The sequence below is a fragment of the Pelobates fuscus genome, chromosome 10, assembly GCF_036172605.1.
Source record: "Pelobates fuscus isolate aPelFus1 chromosome 10, aPelFus1.pri, whole genome shotgun sequence".
NCBI classification, from domain to species: domain Eukaryota; kingdom Metazoa; phylum Chordata; class Amphibia; order Anura; family Pelobatidae; genus Pelobates; species Pelobates fuscus.
Window position 1 is genome coordinate 136,776,910 of NC_086326.1, and position 21,655 is coordinate 136,798,564.

Consider the following 21,655-nt stretch of genomic DNA (forward strand, 5'->3'; position numbering starts at 1 on the left):
ATTGTCATATCCCAAGCACAAAAAGAAGACAATTTATGAGTTAAAATAAAATTAAAAAAAGAAAAATTAAATTTGCTGCTTTAGTAACGATGCTTTGTTTGGGTTGAAGATTCACTATCATTCAAACACCTACACATGGTTTGATGAAATGTCATTTTTAATTGATATGTAACCCAGTGTATTTGTGCGATGAATAAGAGGAATCTTGAATCATCTTACCCATCATTTTGCTTTTAGAAATCAATCGTGATTTTATCTTTATTTCTTTTTTAATCATACTTTTTTTTTAATTTCCCCATGAAATACAATGTATTGAAGAACAGATGGTTTAAGGATTTAATGCATAGAAACATGAATTTGCAGCAGGTCCTGACTATCTTCGCTCCATGTGTGCATACATATTTCTCGTCTCCAGTTCAGCACAAACGATTTAAAGTGAGAAGCTCTGGTCTTATCAAAACGGGATGATTCATATAATACAAATGAACATAGTGCTAGGATATGCATTCAGATTACATTAACATCCATAATTTGCATTCAAGCTGTTGTGCATATGAATGTTTCTTAATTCTTATGAACACAAAAAAAGAGTAAAATTCATTGTCTATTTTTGGACATTGGTTTAATGCATTATTAGCACTTTATATATTGGTTGATTAACTTTTTTACTTAAAGGAACACTATAGGGTCAGGAACACAAACATGAATTCCTGAACCTATAGTGTAAAAACCACCATTTAGGTGGCTGACCCCCCTTAGCCCCTTAAAAAGTAATACAAATCTTACCTTATTTCTAGCACCGTGCGGGTCCCCCGGCTTAACAATGCATTTCTTTGAGGAAAATCCAGCATCTCCCTGCAGAGTGTGGAGACCCTTACGGCAGTGCTGCACACTGAGCAGCACTGCCCCAGGAAGCACCTCTAGTAGCCATTGAGAAGAGGCCACTGGAGGTGTACATAGAGGCAATGTAAGCACTGCCTATTCAAGGAAAATGCCTGCAGGGAATGATTATACTCACCATAACAACTACATTAAGCTGTTGATGCTCTCATTTTGTAAAAAAAAATCTCATGAAGCTTAGTAATCATCTCAAACGAAAACAAGCATATCTCCTTACATTGAAAGATATGCAGAGAGGACTGGGAGGGAGTGATACTGATACAAAGCACATCACCCACGACAAATTGAGGACTAGTCCTGAAACTGCAGAAAAGGATGTCTATAAGGCTGCAATGTATGTGCATCTACCTGACAGCCTTCATGCTCTCAAGCTCCTCCAAACACAGCCTTTGTGTGAAGTACATATGGAGAGCTTTTTATGGGCACATAAGTGATGATTTGGGACAGTTAAAGGGACACTGTACGCACACAGACCACTTCAGCTCATTGAAGTGGTCTGGGTGCAGTGTCACTTTTGCACCTAGTGCTGCAGTTCCAGAGAAACTGCAATGTTTACATTGCAGCTCTAAGTCAGCCTCTAATGGCTGTCTACTAGACAGCGACTGTCCTGCCAAGGGTGGATAATTCATTGTTGCACAATATAATTTTAATGTAATTTGTGTAGTGCATATATGAATTGAACACTTGGTACAGATCAGATGACAGAAGGGGAAGTGTGAATTGCATAGGAATGTGAAAGGGAGCAGAGGGTTTTGATTAATCAAAAGCTCTATAAGGTGTAAGAAGTCACAAATAAGTGGCCTGGATGTCTAGATCCAATGTAAACTAGCTGACTTCAGCCATATGGAATCTACATTTTAATTGATGAGTGGATTTCTTTGATATGTTAATGATCATTAGCTTTCAAGAAAAGACAAAAAAACAAGCCTTGTCTTCCAGTATCATATTCAAGAGAAACATTAATATTTATCCACAGAATAATAATTAAGCCTCATTTATTTTAAATTTGGAATGTGACCAGCACAATCTTCTAATCAAGCCCAAACATGATTTGCATAACTTAACCATATGGGAAGGGATTGGGATGTCTGCTATATTGGGTCACAAGTAAGATATGTGACATATCTATGGAATGGAGAAATGGTAGACAAATTATAGATGCAATTATTATTGTTGTGACAAGTATATAAGAGGAGATAGAACCAAATGTTTCCATTTGGATTGATGTTGGTCTGGAACACAAGGGGGTGGTCACTTATAGTTACTATAGGTATGCCTTGTCTACACCTCTGGGCGAGGCTTGATAATCCCCAGGGTATAACGCTAATGATACTGAAGTGTGCGTTGTACTTGCTTAAGGGGAAAGAATCTAATTCTAAGTGAGTCACCATCTTTCTTACAAAAGACTCCCTGGGGCAGAATTTTTACATTGAAAACTTGAGTAAGTGATTAGGACTTCTGTTATTTTATCCCTTTTGTTTTTATCTGTTGTTGGTGTAACTAATTTGATTGTCAGCTATATTTTTGTATGCACTGTGACAATTTTTATCATAACAAATATTCCTTTATTAAGTTCTGCCTTTGTCTGGTAAAGAATCACATTACCTGAAGAGACTAATTAGTATTTTTGCAATTACATAGATATTGTGCTAAGTTACATTTGATGGGTTTTATTATTAAGTTACCTGGGGGACCAAGGCACCCCATTTATAAATTGTCTTGGTGGTGGCAGCATTAAAATAGTAATATTTATATTATTATGCTTAAGTGTGGGTGGTGGGGGATTTTATCATTATTTACGGTCTAGTGCAGACACATAGTGAACTTTAACCCTTTCACCACCACAACCGCGTCACGCACACTCTTGAAGTAGGGTGCGTTTGTGACAGCCACTAAAGGACTTCTGGAATTATCTGACACTGGAAGCCCTAGCACTCTGCCAGTGTCAGATTTTTTCCCCATAGGAAAGTATTGATTAATGTTTTCCTATCGGGAAATCCTAGTACGAGCTCGCATGCGCATTAGGTCTCCCCTGACGGCCGACGGAGGAGTGTGGGCTGCGCCTGACCCAGCGCTGAGAGACATCGCGCTGGATTCAGGTAAGTGACTAAAGGGGTTTTAATCCCTACAGCGCCGAGGTAGGGAGGGTGCAAGAGAGGGGGCATTGTAGCCACCTATATTGCCAGTAAACGGGGTTTGTTTTCCTGGCACTATAGAATCCCTTTAAGTGATTAAGTCACTTGCTGATGAGATGAACCATGCAGATTTTCTTTAGTTGCACATAAAAAATAATAATAATAAGTATTTTTTTAATATAAAAGGAGTAATATGTTTTTCAATTCCAGAAATAACCCCCTAAGGAGAGACACAATTGACCACGTTCTGAACCAAAACAACACCTCGAATTTGAGCTGTAGGCTTGTTCCACCATAACGTTAAGGTTTCTCTTTAAAGGTTTCTCTTCAAGTGCTCCCATGCATATTATTTTTTGTTTTTTTAAAGGGCAGAAAGAGCTTTCATTTATTTTTCCATATATAAATATATATATATATATATATATATATATATATATATATATATCTAACACAATATTTCATGTAAATAAAATAAAAATTGGAAAAAATGGGTAAAAAAAAGATTTTTCACATTTGTATTTATAATAAATTTTACACATCAAGTGCAACTAATTAAAAAGAACTCAACATTGATTCATATATCAGTCCTGAGTGTTAAATACCTAATATGTCTGGGACCTAAATAATATTTTACATATATCAACCCCCACATAATGCTGTAGCAACAATATCCCAAACCCAATGCTTACACTAACTGTAATCATATGACAACCCTATTAGACATGTGCAATTAGTTTAGTTCAAAATTTAAATTCGGACGAATTCCGTGAAATTAGAATGCTTACGAATGTTCAAAGTTCGAATTGTCGAATTTCCGTAGTGCCGAACCGAACCGAATTGCTGAAGTCCCAAATTGCCGAAGTTCCCGAATTGCCAAAGTTCCGAAGTGGGTTAGGGGTAGGGTTAGGACTTAGGATTAGGGTTTAGGGGTAAGGGGTTAGGGTTTAGGGGTTAGGGGTAGGGTTAAGGCTGGGGTCCGAATTACCAAAGTTCCAAATTGCCGAAGTGCCGAATTGCCAAAGTGCCGCATTGCCGAAGTCTAGCATTTTGGAAGTGCCGAACCGAAGGCCATTGATCCGAATTGCCGAAGCAGACACATTTTTTTCCTTACCCGAATCGCCGAACTGAACCAAATTTTTTGCCCATGCACCTCTCTAAACCCTAATTTTACCCTTAATATTCACCCTACACTATTCATATCCCTAAAACAGCATTAACGAATACCTTACACTACCTCTAACCCTTCAAGTAACCATATCCCTACACTGAACCCTACATCAGGCTCTATTAGGTTTTTTTAAAGAGCCTATGTAACTTTGCAGGTTCTGTTTTTAAATGAATCTGTTTGTCTCTCTTTTTCTTCTGTTTCTACTATTTTGAAATTAACCTTAGTTTTTAAGTTATACATAAGATAACATAGGGTCTATTTTTTATGAATAATTTTCTGACAATGACTGGAGCTTAGGCAAAGTTCCATTTTAGTTTCTAAGCTGATTTACCCACAATCCATCCATCAAAAGTGTCTCACAAATGGCAAACTGAAGACCTCATGGACAGAGAAGAAGAAAATGGAGGCACCCAGGTATTGAGATTTGGCACAAGGAAGGAAACAGAATTAATACAAAAAATATAAGTGGCAATAGCTGGATTATAAGCATTAGTATACAAACGGCATGTGGAAATGAAAAATGAAAGAAAACAAAATGGCAGTCACAGTTTAAGTTTTCATTTTAATTTGCACATCGGTGACAATGATGACTTGTTATATGAAGCTATTGAGGACTAAAATTTTTATTAGGCTCAGCCAACCTCTTGATGGAGGTGATTGGTGGTTTTTGACAATTTTTTTATAAGACATACATTCCCAACAGAGTGTCTTGTTTTTTTTTTTGTTTGTTTGTTTTTACTGACCTCTGCACATACATAAATGCTAGAAGGATGTTTTGAAAACTAGAAGGAGCCCCTTTATACTCTTTTTAGATATCTAGCATCTGCCATTTACATATGTTGCTCCCGCTTTTCTTGTATATTCCTTACCCAGGATCAACTCCTCCTATATTCACCACCAGTCACTTCTTCAACAGATCAAATGTCCATCTTTGCCTTTCCTTCACTCACATACATGCCCCTTATATGTCTACCATACTTTGTCCATCAGAAATAAGGCATCAGCCACCTTCTACGCAACTATTTTCCTTCTCCATCCACAATTCCCATGTATGTTTTGTTCCTGTTCCCATACTCTATGAAGTTAGATGACATGTTGAGCCCAACTAGGCTCAATGAGGAAGCTGTGGAGGTATTACATATTGTAACCCCACCCACAATGCAGTGGCATACTAAGGGGGGGGGGGCGGTCCACCCCGGGTGCCACTCAGTAGGGGGGTGCCACGCTCTGTACCTCCTACTCTCCCTTGCGGCTCTGGCAGACCGGCGCTCAGTTTGTGAGTAAGAGCACAAGGAGATGATTCCCAGCCTGTGTTCTGACTCACACTAAACAGCAGGGAGGTTATTTTGGAGTGTACCAGCAGGGGGTGCAGAGCCAGGTTTCACCCCCGCAGCCACTCTGGACATGCAGGGGATCAGAGTCCGGCTCTCTAGATCCCCTGCACCTGCTACACTGCCTGCCTGACCCTGGCTGAGAAGAGCAGCCACCACATCGTGAGACAGCCCCTGTTGCTCCTGCACTCTCCTAAATGGTGAGTTAATACAGTATCTGTAAATTATCCTCTGACATCCCCCTCCCTCCCATTATACCCCTCCCCTCCCTGCCCTGTTCCCCCATTATACCCCCACTCTACCTGCCATTATACCCCCACTCTCCCTGCCATTATACCCCCAATCCCCACCTTGTCATAATACCATCCCTGCCATATATCTCCACTCCTCACCTTGTCATAATACCCTCCCTGACATATACCCCCCCAGTTTGTCATAATATCCTCCCTGCCATAAATCCGCCACCTGGTCATAATTCCGACCCTGGCATATATTCCTCAACATGTCATATAATACCCACTCTGCTATAATACCCTCCCTGCCATATAATACACAACCTGCCATACACCTCCGCCTTGACATAATACCCTCTCTTCCATATAATACCCAATCCAATTGTTCCGACCCCTGACATATAAGACCATGAACTCACCACCTCGCCTGCAGTCATACACTCCAGTCCTCCCAGAGCAAGGTAGGGAAGTTGGGTGGACCTCTTAATTACTAAATGTGTGTGTAAAAATTAGATTTTTGTGTGTATGTCAGTAATTACGTGTGTATGTAATTGTTTGTGTATGTCTCGGATTATGTGTCTCTCTGTAGTGGAGTAGTAGGATTATCCACGGTATCTCCGCTGGCAGACAGAATAAAGCAGGTTCAAAGTAGGTAAAATCCAGGTAGCGTAGTTACAATCCCTTTCTCCCAAGAACTAGACGACACATAGCTTGGAGGTCAACTGAGGTTTTAATCGCAGGTCACAGTATTTATGTGGTTACAAATGTAAGGGGTTTCCCAAGTCACATTACATGGTTTGTCCATTGGGGACTTCATGGGGGACTGAGTTTTACAGACAGAGTACCCATCATACACTGCTGTACCAAGGAAATAATTAGCTGTACCAAGGAGATAATTAGCCCAGAATGCATTGCTAATGGGATTATCTCTTGGTACAGAGAAATACAGTTTTTACATTAAAATCCATAACTGACATAATATTCCTGCTACTAAACCCTTCATTACATAGCTGGGACATGAGCGCACAGTTAAGGGAACCTGCGCTCAGATCCCAGCACAAATAACCAAACACGGTTAATTTTACCGTATCAGGACCACTTAGTTTAAAACAGTTGCATTAACTGAGGGAATAAAAGTCCCGAAAGCAGAAAACTCCCGAATGGCTCGGAAGTCCAGCGGGGCTTGTGTTGCCGAGTAGCCGAATATGGTTCCAGGTACTGGACGACAAAACCCTGCTGGCTTTCCGCGAACAAAGATGGTTTCCACCACGTGTTCGGTACACGAATGGCGGCCACCCGCAACAGACCTCAATAAGCACGGATACATTGTTGCAAAGTATCTAATTGGAGACACACGACCTGCTAGGGGTGGTCTCCCATTCGCTACTTTGCTTATTCCACAAACAGTGCGGTGATTCACTGTTCGTGGATAACCAGGCTGAACACTAGCGGTATTCGTGTGCTGTAACACACGAATGCCGCATACATTGATCTTTTATTCGGTGCACTACACAATACGGGTAATAGCATAAAATATACAGTTATACTCTATAAGTGGCTAGATTTGCCACACTCTCTGTCGTTAAGTGTTTGTTTATTGTGATTGTGTGTGTGTAACTGTGATTATGTGTATGTCTGTGGTTATGTAATGGCAGCGCTGGGAGGAAGTGAAAGTCAGTCACTTCCTCCCAGCTAACAGTGAGACACGCAGGGTGGTGCTGTTTGGGAGAGAGCGAAAGCCCAAATCCCAACAGCCTCAGCCAGCAGGTGGGAAATGGGAGGATGGCTCAAAATGTGTACATTTTGATTTGCTACACATGTGCCATTATGTATCTGTGTGTATCTGTGTATTTGTGTCAGAGTTTGTGTCTATGTATCTGTGTGTTTGTGGTTTGTGTCTGCGTAGCTGCGTGTGTTTCTGTGTGTCTCTGTATATGTGTGTGATGGTGTGTCTGTGTATCTGCATGTGTGTACTTGTGTGTATATATTTGTGTATGTGTATATATGCATACATCTCAGCATTTTGCCAACACTACACACAAGCACACCACTGCATTCAAGCAACACTACAAACACACCTTTGTATTAAAACATCACCATTATATATAACCACACCACTGCATCTCGCCAGCACTACACACAAAGCACTACACACAAATGCATGCCTGCATTCAAACGCCAACACTACGTACAATCACACCCCTAGATTCACTTACACATTTTCATACAAAAACATGCTTACATTCAGATGCACAAACACTGTTCAGTGCTACATTCATTAAAAATGTGTGTGTGTGTTTTACATTTTAAAGGGGGGGGGCATAAGGAGGAGGCCAAATGTTCTAGGTACACCCCTGCCACAATGACATAAACAGGTGCTGCAGGGAACCACTTGCACAACCTGGGAACTCCAAATGCCATTCCATTCTATTGAAGCAATGGAAACACGTGAATGCTAAATGTGTCCATCCTGGTGAAATATTGTGACAATATTATTATTAATGTCCCTAGTTTCACATCAAACTAATCCATTAAAACTCTCCACTTCAAACATACTCATTATTTATTTCCTATTACATGTCATCGTGACAGTAATGATAGAATTCATATTAACTATCTGAATGTTACTTTGCTACTTAGTATGATACGAAGTGAATAAATTAACACTCTACAAAGAATGCACTGCAGTATATCCCAGTATCCAATACTATCAGTGTGTAGCAATACAATTATTTGAGTCTTATGTTAAGTATTGTGAAGCACTGCTTTTAGCATGTTTTTGAATTGGTGGTTAAATGTTTGATAGTTCCCCTTTGTTTATTCATCACTTTACAAAATGGCTGAGAAAACTAACTTGCTAAAAAAAATCAATTTGAAACGGAAACCAAACATGTAGATCAATTAGACATGTAGATAAATTAAACCAGTTAATAGAAGAGCAATACACATTTGCTTACACAACAGCAGCAACACCATTGGGCTTATTTACTAAACAGTGAATATTGCATAATTGAAAACCTGATTTGCAAAATGTAAGCCTTAACAGCCACGTTTGGGGTTACATAGCAAACATGAATGCACCAAAGGTATAGGTGAACTGAAAAAAATCTCCAATTCGCTATTTAATACACCATCTTTCAATGTAAATAGAATCCAGATTAATTGAGAACATGGAGTGTCAAAATTTGCAAAACCTGTAATTATACACAATCCGGATGATACACGAGTTATTATACACCAAAGAAATGAATTCAGGTATGTGTCCAAGGAAGTTAAAGCAATAAAGATTGAATCCCCTGGAAATTATTAAAACAAAGTTAAATTTTAACTTAAAGGACCACTATAGTGCCAGGAAAACAAACTCGTTTTCCTGGCACTATAGTGCCCTGAGGGTGCCCCCACCCTCAGGGTCCCACTCTCGTGGCGCTAAAGGGGGAGGAAGGGGTTAATCCCTTACCTTTTTTTCCAGCGCCCTTGGCGCTGGGACTCTCCTCCCTCTTCTTATGTCATCGGTTGAATGCGCATGCGCGGCAAGAGCCGCACGTGCATTCAGCCAGTCTCATAGGAAAGCATTCTCAATGCTTTCCTATGGACGCTGGCGCCTTCTCACTGTGAAAATCACAGTGAGAAGTGCGGAAGCGTCTCTAGCGGCTGTTTACAGCAGAAAGGGTTAATCCTAGATGGACCTGGCACCCAGACCACTTAATTGAGCTGAAGTGGTCTGGGTGCCTATAGTGGTCCTTTAAAATCAAGACGAAAGTAAAGTCTTTTGATAGGCATGGAGGAGGAAAGGGATTATTTAACAGGTCTTGGACCTGGATGTAACAAAATAAGCATTGTATCAGTAATGATGTAGAAAGTATCTTTACAGGAGCAAGGGCGTATTTGTAAAACGTCCTTAAACTTAAGCTAAGCACTGACGTGATAATTTGCAGTTTGCTCTTTTAGCCGGATGGAATACAGAAACTGGCAAAGTATAAAATAACACCAAAGGTGTACCAGTGTGCAGGGTAAAGAGCAGAAATTAACAAACTCAAGTGATGTAGCCAGAAGCCAAATATAAGAAGGTTATCAGAAGCAGCAAACTTCTAAAATAGAGTTTAATGGACCTCTGTGTAAAATGCTCGGGGTCATCTGATGAGTGGTGCTCTCACAACAAAGTCTTAAAATAAATATTTAACCTGGGTCTGATAAGGAAATTGTCTCAGATTCAAGTAGCAAAGTTTTTGCAAAAATACAATTAGAGTTCAACATAGGTAAAAAAAAAAAAATACAGAGTTTTGGAAGCTCTGGTGCTGCAATAGATATTCATAAGCGTTAAGAATACCGCAGTTTTAAAAATCGGACTTTTTTTGCAACATTTTTGTAATTCTTACATTCATATTATTTCTATTTCTGTTTCCACTGGCATGACAATTTAACAGAAAAACTAAGTGGGATGCAATAGGTTAGCACTACCAATTCAGACACATGTTCATTGTCATTAGAAACTATAAAACCAATTGGATTTAGATAACTGCTCTTTTTCCAAAAGTTGGTTCATTGCCATGGAAATGGATAATTTGGCTGCCCTGTGGGCGAGAGCATTATTTTCTTAAAGTAGAATAATCTGCTTTATCTATTTCCATTTTTATTGTTTGGCACTGAGATAGCATTTTTCTAACAGTTAAAGGTATACTATAGTGTAAGGAATACAAAGCAGTATTCTTGGCACTATCGCTCCCCCTGCCTCCTCCTCCCTTGCGTGCCCCCTTCCCCAGTGAATAAAGGGTTAACCCTTTATTTACTCACCTAATCTCAGCGACAATGTCCCTCGGCGCTGGGCTAGGCTCTGCCCCCTCCGACGTCCCGCTACGAGCGGGCTCTAATGCGAATGCGCGGCAAATGCTGCACATGCATTAGACCTCTCCATAGGAAGCACTGAATCAATGCTTTCCTGTGGGGGGAAATCTGATTCTGGAGGTCCTTATGCAGAGCGTGAGGATGTCCAGCGTCAGATACCGGACCAAGAGTCTGTTTCAATTCAGGAAGCCCTCTAGTGGCTGACTGGTAGACAGCCACTGAGAGCAAACTTAGAGCAGCAATGTAAAAATTGCAGTTTCTCTTTAGTTTGGAAAAACATCGCCTGAGAGGGGATATGATAACATTATACAAATATATTCGGGGCCAATACAAACCATTGGGTGGAAATCTATTTAAAAAACGGACTTTACATAGGACACTAGGTCATGCGTTTAAACTGGAAGAAAGAAGATTTCGTCTAAGGCAAAGGAAAGTTTTTTTTACTGTAAGAACAATAAGGATGTGGAATTCTCTGCCTGAAGAAGTGGTTTTATCAGAGTCCATACAGATGTTCAAACAGCAACTAGAAACAGAATATTCAAGGATATAATTTTTCAATGTAGAGTAATAGCTGCTTGATCCAAGGATAAATCTGACTGCCATTCTGGGGTCAAGAAGGAATTTTTTTTCTAGTTTGTTGCAAAATTGGAAGTGCTTCAAACTGTTTTTTTTTTTGCCTTCTTTTGGATCAACAGAACACAAACAAATGTGAGGAAGGCTGAACTTGATGGGTGCAAGTCTCTTTTCAGCTATGTAACTATGTAACTATGTAATGTTTAACATTGCAGCACTAAGTGCAAAAGGGACACAGCACCAAGACCACTTCAATGAGGTGAAGTGGTCTGTGTGCCTATAGTGTCCCTTTAAACTCCACTTTAAATCGAGAAAGACATAGACTGCTGAAACATACATACACAGACTGCTAAATACACACACACATACTGCTGAATACATACACAGAGGACAAAATACACACACACAAAGACTGCTGCATACACACACACACAGAGATTGCAATGAGAGGTTCAGTGTGCGTAGGAGTGCAATGTGTGAAAGTAGTGCAAAGGGTCTTTATTTTATGTGTGGGGGGGTTGAGAAACGAGCAGATCTGTATACATTTTTTTAAAATAAACTTTATGTCTTTGATTTCCCCACTGGCCCAAGAAGGGCAGATAACAAGGCTGGCTCTGCTTGGGCTGCAGGGAAGATGAAAGGCTCTTCTCTGTCAGCCTCAGCTCATGGCCATCACGATGGGCTCCCTATGCTTGTGACGGTTTTTAATACTGTGGTTAAAAAGGCAGAGCCCAACCAATCAGAGAGCAGATTTAAACTCCAGGAGCAAGCCTCAAGCTCCCAACCATCTTCCCCAGCCATTACGGTAATGAGGATAGGTTTTTATGGTGTTTGAATCCATGACCCCAAGTTTAGAGTAAAGAGTACTACAGTATGTCATGTTATATTTGGAGGTGCTTATGATTTTTTTTAACATTCGTTATTTACTGCTATGTAATGAAACAGTATTGTATCCATACAAGTGGTCAGTTTCTGCATTCGTATGGCCCATGTTTTATTGTATTTTTTTTTCTCTACATTGCCATCTGTTCCCACTGCACATTTGAAAGAAATGTTATCATGTCTACAGCAGAGAGATGCAGTTCTTCTCATTAAAGCTCCTAGCAACCATATCTCGCTCTGTGATGTTCTAGACAAGGTGAATGTACTCGATGTACTGAACTTCTAGGCAAAAGGTTTGTTTTCTTTTGATGCCAACATGATCTCATAAATTTGTTTTTGGACTTACATCATTCCTAGCCAGAAGATTTATTTCGGTGAGATCTCTACTCAACTTGTCTGATAAATATATATCCTAATTCTTTTATTTTTTAAAAAAATAAATATTTTACACAAAAAAATTCACCTTAACCACTGTAGTTAAATATAAAGGATATGAGGCCAAGAATTTTCAGACACCATCTGTAGGGTAATGTCAAACTATTAGAAGTAATTTGAGAAAAACTGGGCTTTTCATGGACTAATAGTCTGGACTTTTGCTAGACTAACTTTTGGCTACAGAGTCCATATTTTCACTTACAAATCACTAGACAAGGAGAATGCACCCAAACACTATTTGTACCATAACTACTACAATAAGCTGTGCCCAAAATAATATCTCTGTTTCACTGCAAAGATTCACTGTGGAATTATTAATTAGCAGGAGCTAAAATTCAAAGATGTAATTACCTTAATTATTTTTTGTTTCATAAGATACACGGGCACATAAATGGTCAAGTTTGACAATGATGGTGTTGAGACAGCAAGCTAGCTAACATAGGTTCTGGCTGCACTAGACGTGTAGGTTACGTGGCTTAATCTAATAGCCTGTGGCTGTGAGTTAATAAGAAGGCAACTCTACAGAACTACAGGCCTCCTCTAAAAGAAAAGGGTAATGTTTTCGGCTGAATAAACACCACTTAGTTTGTAATTTGAAAACAAATGGAGAGCTATGTTAGCAACTGTATCACTTCACTACCCCGATTTTTTATGTTTTTCCTGCCCAAGAAAGATAAGCATGATCTTGAATACGAGTGAGAAAGACACAAAGATTTCCTCCTGAGACTCCCCCATGAGTACATTAGGGTTGTATAGCCATACCATACACCCACCCACAGAGTGCATAATTATTGTAATCCCGGGCCAGGATGTTCCCAATGGTCGAAAATAAAATGAACCTCATTTACGTAACTTTATATGTAGGGACATAACTGCATGAAGTGAAATATGACATGATTGATCAGTTTTGATATATTCCCAGAACGTGCTCAAATTAAATTTGGATAATGCACCAAAACTTTTCACATCTAATGATGATGCATTTGGATAAGATTTCTTTTTGGATTTTCCGCAGTAGCTTTAAATAAAGGATTGAAACACTGTGTCATATTCCAAAATCTAATAGAGTCTCTGTGAAAGGCAATCTTTTTGTTATTTTGAAAAGAGACCATCTGCTTATCCAAATGAATATGCTGCATCACTGTTCGTATTGATTAAGACGGATACAGCATGTCATTCCTTGTCTTGCTTTCTAAAGACATCCCCTACAAACATTGTGAAGCTGCCTGCCCTCGCACTATCAGATTCATTATGACTGATAATCTTTTGGCTTTAAAGTTGAATAATTCTCTCTTCACTTTTAAAATTCCAACCTTGAAATGTTCTGCCAGAAATCTCATTCTCGTGTCATGATGTTCTAATAGAGTCTATGTTTAGCAAACTGCATCCCTTTATCTTTCGACATATCTAGACAAGATAATTGTAATAATTCCATCAGAGCAAAATGAAAGCTTTGAGAAGATTACATTCTAAATAAGAGACGTGTATTTATTTAAATGGCAATGTCACCTGTGCCCACTGACTACTTTACAAAGTCCTTCACTGTCCAACATATATTGAAAAAGTACATTACTACATATATATTTGTATGCAAATTGTAAATTCTAGGACATATCCTTGGCACAGGGTTGCACATACAATCGATGAGTACAATTTAAGATCCTGTCCATTTTCTTTTTTCAACTTCATTGCTTACAGTTACCTTTAAAAGAGAACTGTCCTTTCATGGGAGTTACATCATTGGATAAAACATTGACAATACCCTGTAGCTTTAAATTTTTGTTCACGTACTGTTGTGTTTGCTTATTTCCTTTTATATGTTTATTAAAGATTTAGCAACTGACATCACAATCCAGTTTAGTCCTGGCAGAACACATTTCTTCTGTTTCCGTTCCTCCTTTCTCTATGAGGACTGCCAGTTGCAAACAAGAGAGCTTATTATAGGAGGTAATTAAACTTTCTGTTTCATATACTGGGTTCTCCTTTTACATAATCTTCTCTCCTGTCCATTAAAGGGACACTCAAGAGACCCCTAAAGCACTTTAGCTTGCTGAAAATCTTTATGTGTGAAGAGCGTGTCTGCTTTTTGGAAATGGGGCAAATTTAAACAGAAATTGCCACTTTTATAAATTAGACTGGTTACACCCCCTTGGCTTTTCAAGCAGACAACTGGTCCTTTTACTTCCTGGTTTGGTTAGGTTATTTGCAGCAAGTTCAAGAGGCAGCAATTGCCCAGAACACCTGCCTTGCAAAGACTTTTGGGAAGGCTCTGATTGGACAGCCACAGAAAGTCTGGGCGGGGTTAGAAGGGAAGGACTTGCAAAGACTGCAGACAAAAAAACTGCAGTTTTTGCAAATAGTTTTTAGATATACCTCCAATTAAAAAAATACATAATTAAATGCATGCACGTTTTGACTGTTTAATATATCTACTAAACAACGATTTTAATTTATTTTGTATTTAGGCACTGGAGTGTCCCTTTAAACATCTGCCATCTCTGTGCCAATGTCTGTGCCTCCCTCCCTCCCTCCAGTTATTCTTCTCAATAACCTCTTATTAGAGTTATTACTCATCTTTAAGTATTTTGCATTTTTTATCTATGTCCTCTATTTCCAATATATTCATTAAAAAAAAACAAAAAAAACTTTATTTCCTTGTTGGGTTGTATTGTACTTTGTATATCCCTTTTGTATAACTTTTTCTGCTGTCAGTCTCTTCAGTTGAGTAAATCTGACAGCGAGAAGCCAATGTTTTTTCTCATCACATTGGTGTCTGGAAGCATTAGGTTTGGTCACTCAAACAGAATATCTCCCAATCTTTCAAATGGACGAAGAGGGACACTTTAGTTTGAGGAGTGTGAGTGGAGGTTTGTTACTAATTACAATATATACAATTAAAATGTAATTTCAAACAACAACAATGTGTCATATTTAATCAGACTGATTTCTAAACACATTTATTGTAGTTTAAAGACACATTACTGGGAATATTATTCCTGCGAAGCTCTGGTATACACTCTAACGATAGTATTTGTATTCTACTACAAATTGAAACACGCCAAGAATACTGAGCTCCAACGAAAAAAGGGAACATCACTGTCTCTCTTAAATAGGGACAATTGGGAGAAATGAAACAGGGTAATTCATTAAACCAGTTGTTGTGCTATATAGACAGGGCAAATTGCAATTTTTTGCCACAATTGGAACATTAGAAAATTGTGCAAATCCACATAATTCTCTTTGCCTAAAATATGATTCTTTAGTCGGTTTGGCACAATTCCCAGTTTAATTAAGAGCCCAATACTACTGCAAGATGTAAGTAGACCTTGCCTTTACTGGTCCTGTACCAAATGGAAGACTAATGGCAGCGGCTCTAGGTATAAATTTATATTAAAAAGCTGAATTTACTTAAGGGGACACTTTGTGTACCAGAACCAGTACAGCTTAATGTAGTGGTTCTATGGCACAGAGTTGGTCCCCTCAGGCTGAGCAGTGTAAACATTGCCTTTTCTGACTAATACCACCTCTGGTTGCTGCCACTAGCAGGCCTTACTGGGTTTGGTCCTGTAAAAATTATAGGACTGATATTCAGCCTTTCCACTCTCTGCATGGTGACACTCAATGCACCTCATAGAGATGCACTGAGTTAAATCATGTCTAAGAGGACATGCTGAATGGCGCACTAGGCTCCCAATGCTTCCCCATGGAAAGACCAGCAAACCGGGGGAATAAACGTAAATCATTTGCCTTATTTAATGGATATAGGGTGGCCCAATATACCACATAGATAGTGTCACAGTCTAGGGCAGAGGTAGACAACCTTCAGAACTCCAGAAGTGGAGCATCATAGGAGGTGTAGCTCACAACATCGGCAGTGTCGAAGGTTGCCTACTCCTGTAATAGGGTAATGAATACATGTTTAAATGCAACTGTGTTATTTTAAATACAGACTGCGTCTGAAACACTGTTCAACATATTATTAAAGCAAAGGCAGCACTAGCCAATATGTGTCTCCAGAAACACGCTTTAGGTAGCTAACTATGCAGCAATCAAGTTGAAGACACCCCAAGGACATTAATATAGCCTGGTGAAATCTAGGGAGTTGGTGCTTGGCATAAAACAGTTCAGTTGTCTTCATACACTGTGTGATATGTTGTTGTTTATCTGAGATGGTATTTACCTAATTTTAAGACCTGCTAGTGAACAGATGATTGTTATTATTGCCTGATATATAAACCATAGAATTCATATAGGGTGTACTTTCTTTTTCCCATGACTGTAAATGTTTTCTGTGTAGAAATTAGTAGAAATAAAAAATCTGAAGCTGAACCTTTTTATAAGCCAGTTTGACAGGAAGAAGCTAAATGGAAGGACCAGACTACATAGCGGGGTGGGGGTTACAATTAGGGGATACGTCACTAACGTACCATAGTCATAACGTACTATGACTATATTCTGCCATGCATTGATATTCAAACCATATCTTTCCAGGAGGTACCATTTATGTTTCAGGTTTTATCATATTAATTGTAAGACTGTGCTAATTATGTAACATAATTGTCTCTGCCTCGTACAATCCAATAAACTGTGAGAAATCATATTTAATTTAATAGCACATTATTTAAATGTCTAGATAAATAAGATGCAATCAGAGACCGCTACCAAGGACTAAAACACTATTGAGAAAAGAAAATTCAAGACGTAGCTAAAGCATTAAGCATAGCAGAAACCCTGGAGGTGTATCATTGAAGTTTCAAAAAAAGTATCCAATATCTGTTAAATGATGTTGTCACTTGACAGAATGAAAGCCGAAGGCGAAAGGAAGTGAACACTGAAAATTTAAGTAATTAAGTAGGCATATAGTAATAAATGCCACAGGAGACTTTCTCCAGGCAAAGCTAGCTTTCTGTGGGTTTGGCATGTTGACCCTTTTATTTATAATAATGTAAATATGGTAGGTCTGTTTGGATCTTCCGGTCATTACTGTCACCAGCTGCATACTATAATTTTAACACATCTATACGGAAAAGCATAATACGCAGATCATTTTTTTTTCATGCAACTAATTTACGTTGAGAGGTCATTTCAAGTGTATAGTGCTATCGTGCACCGCGTGAGGTGAGATAAACACTGACGAGAAAAAATATCCAGAAAACATCAAAACTGTTCGCGAAGGCAGAAAATGAACATTAGAAGAAGATGGAAATTATCTTAAGGTGACCTGAAATGAAAACAAAACTGGAGAATAATGTTTTTATATACAATAAAGCTGTACTCGTCATTCACATTCTGAATATTTATATATATATAAATATATATATATATATATATATATATATATAAATATAATATATATGTATATATAGGTTTATGAAGAAAATGGAAGTGTAAATAGAAGCCCACAGAGGCTGAATAAGAAGATTAAATACCAGAATATTTAAAAGGGAATAGGATACATTGAAAACCTAGCCTGTGTGTGTAGACTGTGAAAAATTAAAACTGTACGGCAACATATAGTTATTGTTATGCAACTATAAATAAGGCATGTGAGAACTGACTTATTACAACAGCCTATGGGAAAAAAGATCTTTATATGTATGTCACTTTAATGTGTGTTGCATTGAGGTCATATAAACAGATTTAATACAATAAACTATTTATGCCTGTACGCACCTTGCACACAGAGGAGACGAGGACTGAGAGATTTAGGAAGCTGCGTATTGTACTTTCAGTTCGTCCGTCTGGGCAAATCCCAAAAGGAGCAATTTATAGCAAAAGAGAGCTACCGTTATCCGCATAAAACTATGCACAAGAATAAACTAAAGTTTGGTTAATTTTCATTTCGACCTAGATTCCCAACGTGCAGTCCGTTATATGGCTGGAATCCGTTGTTTGACGAATTCAAAGATTTGATTTGTTAAACTATGCTAAAAACACAACGGGCAGTAGAATAATGAAAATGCGCAGCATGGAACCAACATGTGTTCCAAAGAACAAAGGAAAACAAAACAATTTATGTTTAAATAATCTATGACCACTGTGAGAAGCTCTAAAGTATTGATAACTCTCTGTCTTAAAATAAAAGAGACAAAAGCAAGTGCCACCTATGGCGAAAACGAAATATATCATGATTGACGTGTACCAATCACACACAAGGTCGTCAGTTGACAATACAGTGAAACTTACACTCTGGTTCAGGACAGTAAAAACAGACTGTGTGACAATTTCAGTGGCTAATTGAATTGGGACAGGATCATCATATTATAAAATGAACCGTCCAGCATGATCTGTTGACCTTCTTCTGTAAACTAAAGGCTTCTTTGACATTGGAAAGAGTTCAATTTGGGAAGATGACTATATTCTTTTTGGTATGTACTTTTACACAATACAAAAATGAATCGACAAGCTGATTCCGTATCCACAAACAAATGGTGAAGGATCACTATTATGGAGAAAACTATTGAACAATTCCTTTTGAGGTTACTCAGCTACTGGCAAAAAGGTTAAAACTGGCAAATAAGAAATTTTAGTGATGTCAATCAGTTAAAGGGTTACTTTTTTTTAGTACAATGTCCTATTGGGCATTACTCCCATCAGAAAGGGTTCGGCAATGTTTTAAATTAAGCTTTTACTTACTTTAATCCTGTGCCGGGCGAAGCATTCTGCGCTGCTCAGCACACACTGGAGAGTATATTTATGTTTGTAAATACATCACTACATGTGGCTTCCAGACCGTCCCTTTTTCTGTTTCTTTAGCTAGCCTCCATCTTGCTCACTCACGTCCACTGATAGTGTGTCAGGGGATTACTAAGAATCAAAGATTCTTCTCTGCATAGCAAACCTATTCCTTTTCTGACTCTGAAAATATCATGTCTTCCTTGTGATGGAGTAGTTTAACCAACCTCTACATTATGTTAAGGTGTACCTCACCAACTATCTAACTGAAGATATTTTATATATTTTTTTCTTTTAAACATGCAGGAAACCTGCAATGCCATCCTGTCTAATCTCCATTTTCTACTCACACCTTGTACAGACATTGCATTCCATCACCACCGCCCATGTGTACTTATAAGGGAGACATAGTTAGGAGAATTGTTTGACTTTGAGGACAGGACCACTATTTTTCAAAATTCCGAGATTGCCACTAGCACTGGTCTGTACAAAAACTGCTACAAAGATTATGTCCAACAGGAACCTCTCCCCTTCTCAACATTACCATACATTCACACTCTTCCTTGTGTTTCCATGAACGTAGATATGAAGGAGCCTATGAGCACATAAAAAACTGTGTGGAAACAGATGCAATTGTTTTGTATATGATCCATGTAAGTGATCGATTAAAAGGAAAACCAACAAAAAAACTCAATATGATTATTTGCCAGCACAAATTAAAGATGTGAATAACTGCAGTCGAGAATTTTCAGTAAATCAAGAAGAAGAATTTTATTAAGCATTAGCTAAGAAATAAACTGTAAGTGAAACATTCCATTCCACAGGAGGGTATAAAGCTTAGAGGGACACCGTGGACACAGTAACTGCTTCATCTTATTTCAATTGGTTATAGTGTCTGGAGACGCTGGCTAAATTTTTATTTTATGGTTTAATACTAATAAGGAGTCAAAAAAAGGAAACGTTTCTCTTAACAGATTGTGATAATTTGAAAAGTATATCCAAATATATTAAATCCAGGCCATTGCTTTGCACCATTGGGATCTCGTCTACACTCCAGATTAAATCCCCTGTATTTGTCACACACTGCCTGTTCTTGTGTTGTTCTTGCATTGTTCTTGTGCTCTGTGTCTAGTTGTGTGTATCCACCTTCCATCTCTCTGGATGTTCGATACAGTAAATCTGGCCAGTTATACATCTGTCTGCATGTTCTTTCTTCTCTCTGTATATTCCAGTTACATGTATGTCTAGTGCAGGGGATTTTATACTTGACATAAAACATATCAACATTTTTTTAAAAGAAAAAAGTCTTTGTTAAGTGGCAGATTTCCATTAAAAAACCACTAAAGACACACTGGTCACTTCCACTCAGTGATGGGGTCTGAGTGCAGTGGTCCTGTCCTTTTAACCAAAGCAAGTAAAACACAGTAGTTTTGTAGAAACTGCAATGTTTACATTGCAAGATTAAATTCACCTCTAGTGGAGGTCGTTGAAAGAGAAGATGTAAATTGTAAGTAAAATGTTTTATTGTATTAAAATGTATTGGAAAAATGGGGAGGGAATATCTCTAGAACTAGGGTCAGGGACACAAAAGCTTTAGGAATACCAGTTTGTATTCCTAACACTTTAGTGGTCCTTTAAAAGTGGAGCAAATATATGTAAATGAAAAAGGTAATTTCTCCAAACCACATTTATGTGGTTACACACAGCATAAGCCCATATTGTTTTTGTAAAGAATGGATTTGTTGTACAAATGTTGTCATTTATAGCATTATATTTCCAGCAGGTTGACTAAAAATATTCTTTTGTTATGTGTTCAACATCGTAAAGTTTTAATGGACTTGAAAAAAAGCTAATAAAAATTTAAATACCATTTAATTTGAATCAGTCTACAAATATTTGCCTTGGCACATAAACTCTATCATCTGTCATATGATAGAAGCCCATTGTGTTTCAATCTCTAATAATGACATTTTATGGTCATAACAAGGAAAATGGTACGTTAATGTCTCTACATTTATTTGTGTGTAGAAAAGCAGAGTATAGGCGCTCACTAGAATCACTGGATGTACGGCAGCAGTGAGCCAACAGGATTTCCTAATACCTGCTTATTTATAACCAAAACATGCAAAAAACAAAGTGGTAAACCGCGCCACAAAAGGTATTAAGAATAATTAAAAGTATAAAATATATACATACATACAGGATATTCCAACAATGTAGTGTTGTATATAACCATACAGGGTATTCCAACAATATGGTAGTATGTATAACCCACCCCAAAAAATAGAATATAAAACAATAATAGTGCAATATGTTTATAAAAATAACAATAAATATACAGTATAAGGAGAACCAGTAGAAAGGCTAACTCACACTTTGCAAAGCTACTGAGAGCTCTGCCGTACAGCACCTGGACAGTATAATCCCCGTCTCGGGATACAAGGATCGTGATGGGATGTAATATTCAATTCTCCACAGCCG

The 21,655-nt window shown here is 38.2% G+C and overlaps 1 protein-coding gene across 4 annotated transcripts in view; it reads right to left on the bottom strand.

The window, feature by feature from the left end:
• GRID1 (glutamate ionotropic receptor delta type subunit 1) overlaps positions 1-21,655 on the bottom strand; it is a 927,065-nt gene that overhangs the window by 36,202 nt on the left and 869,208 nt on the right. The window lies entirely within an intron of this gene.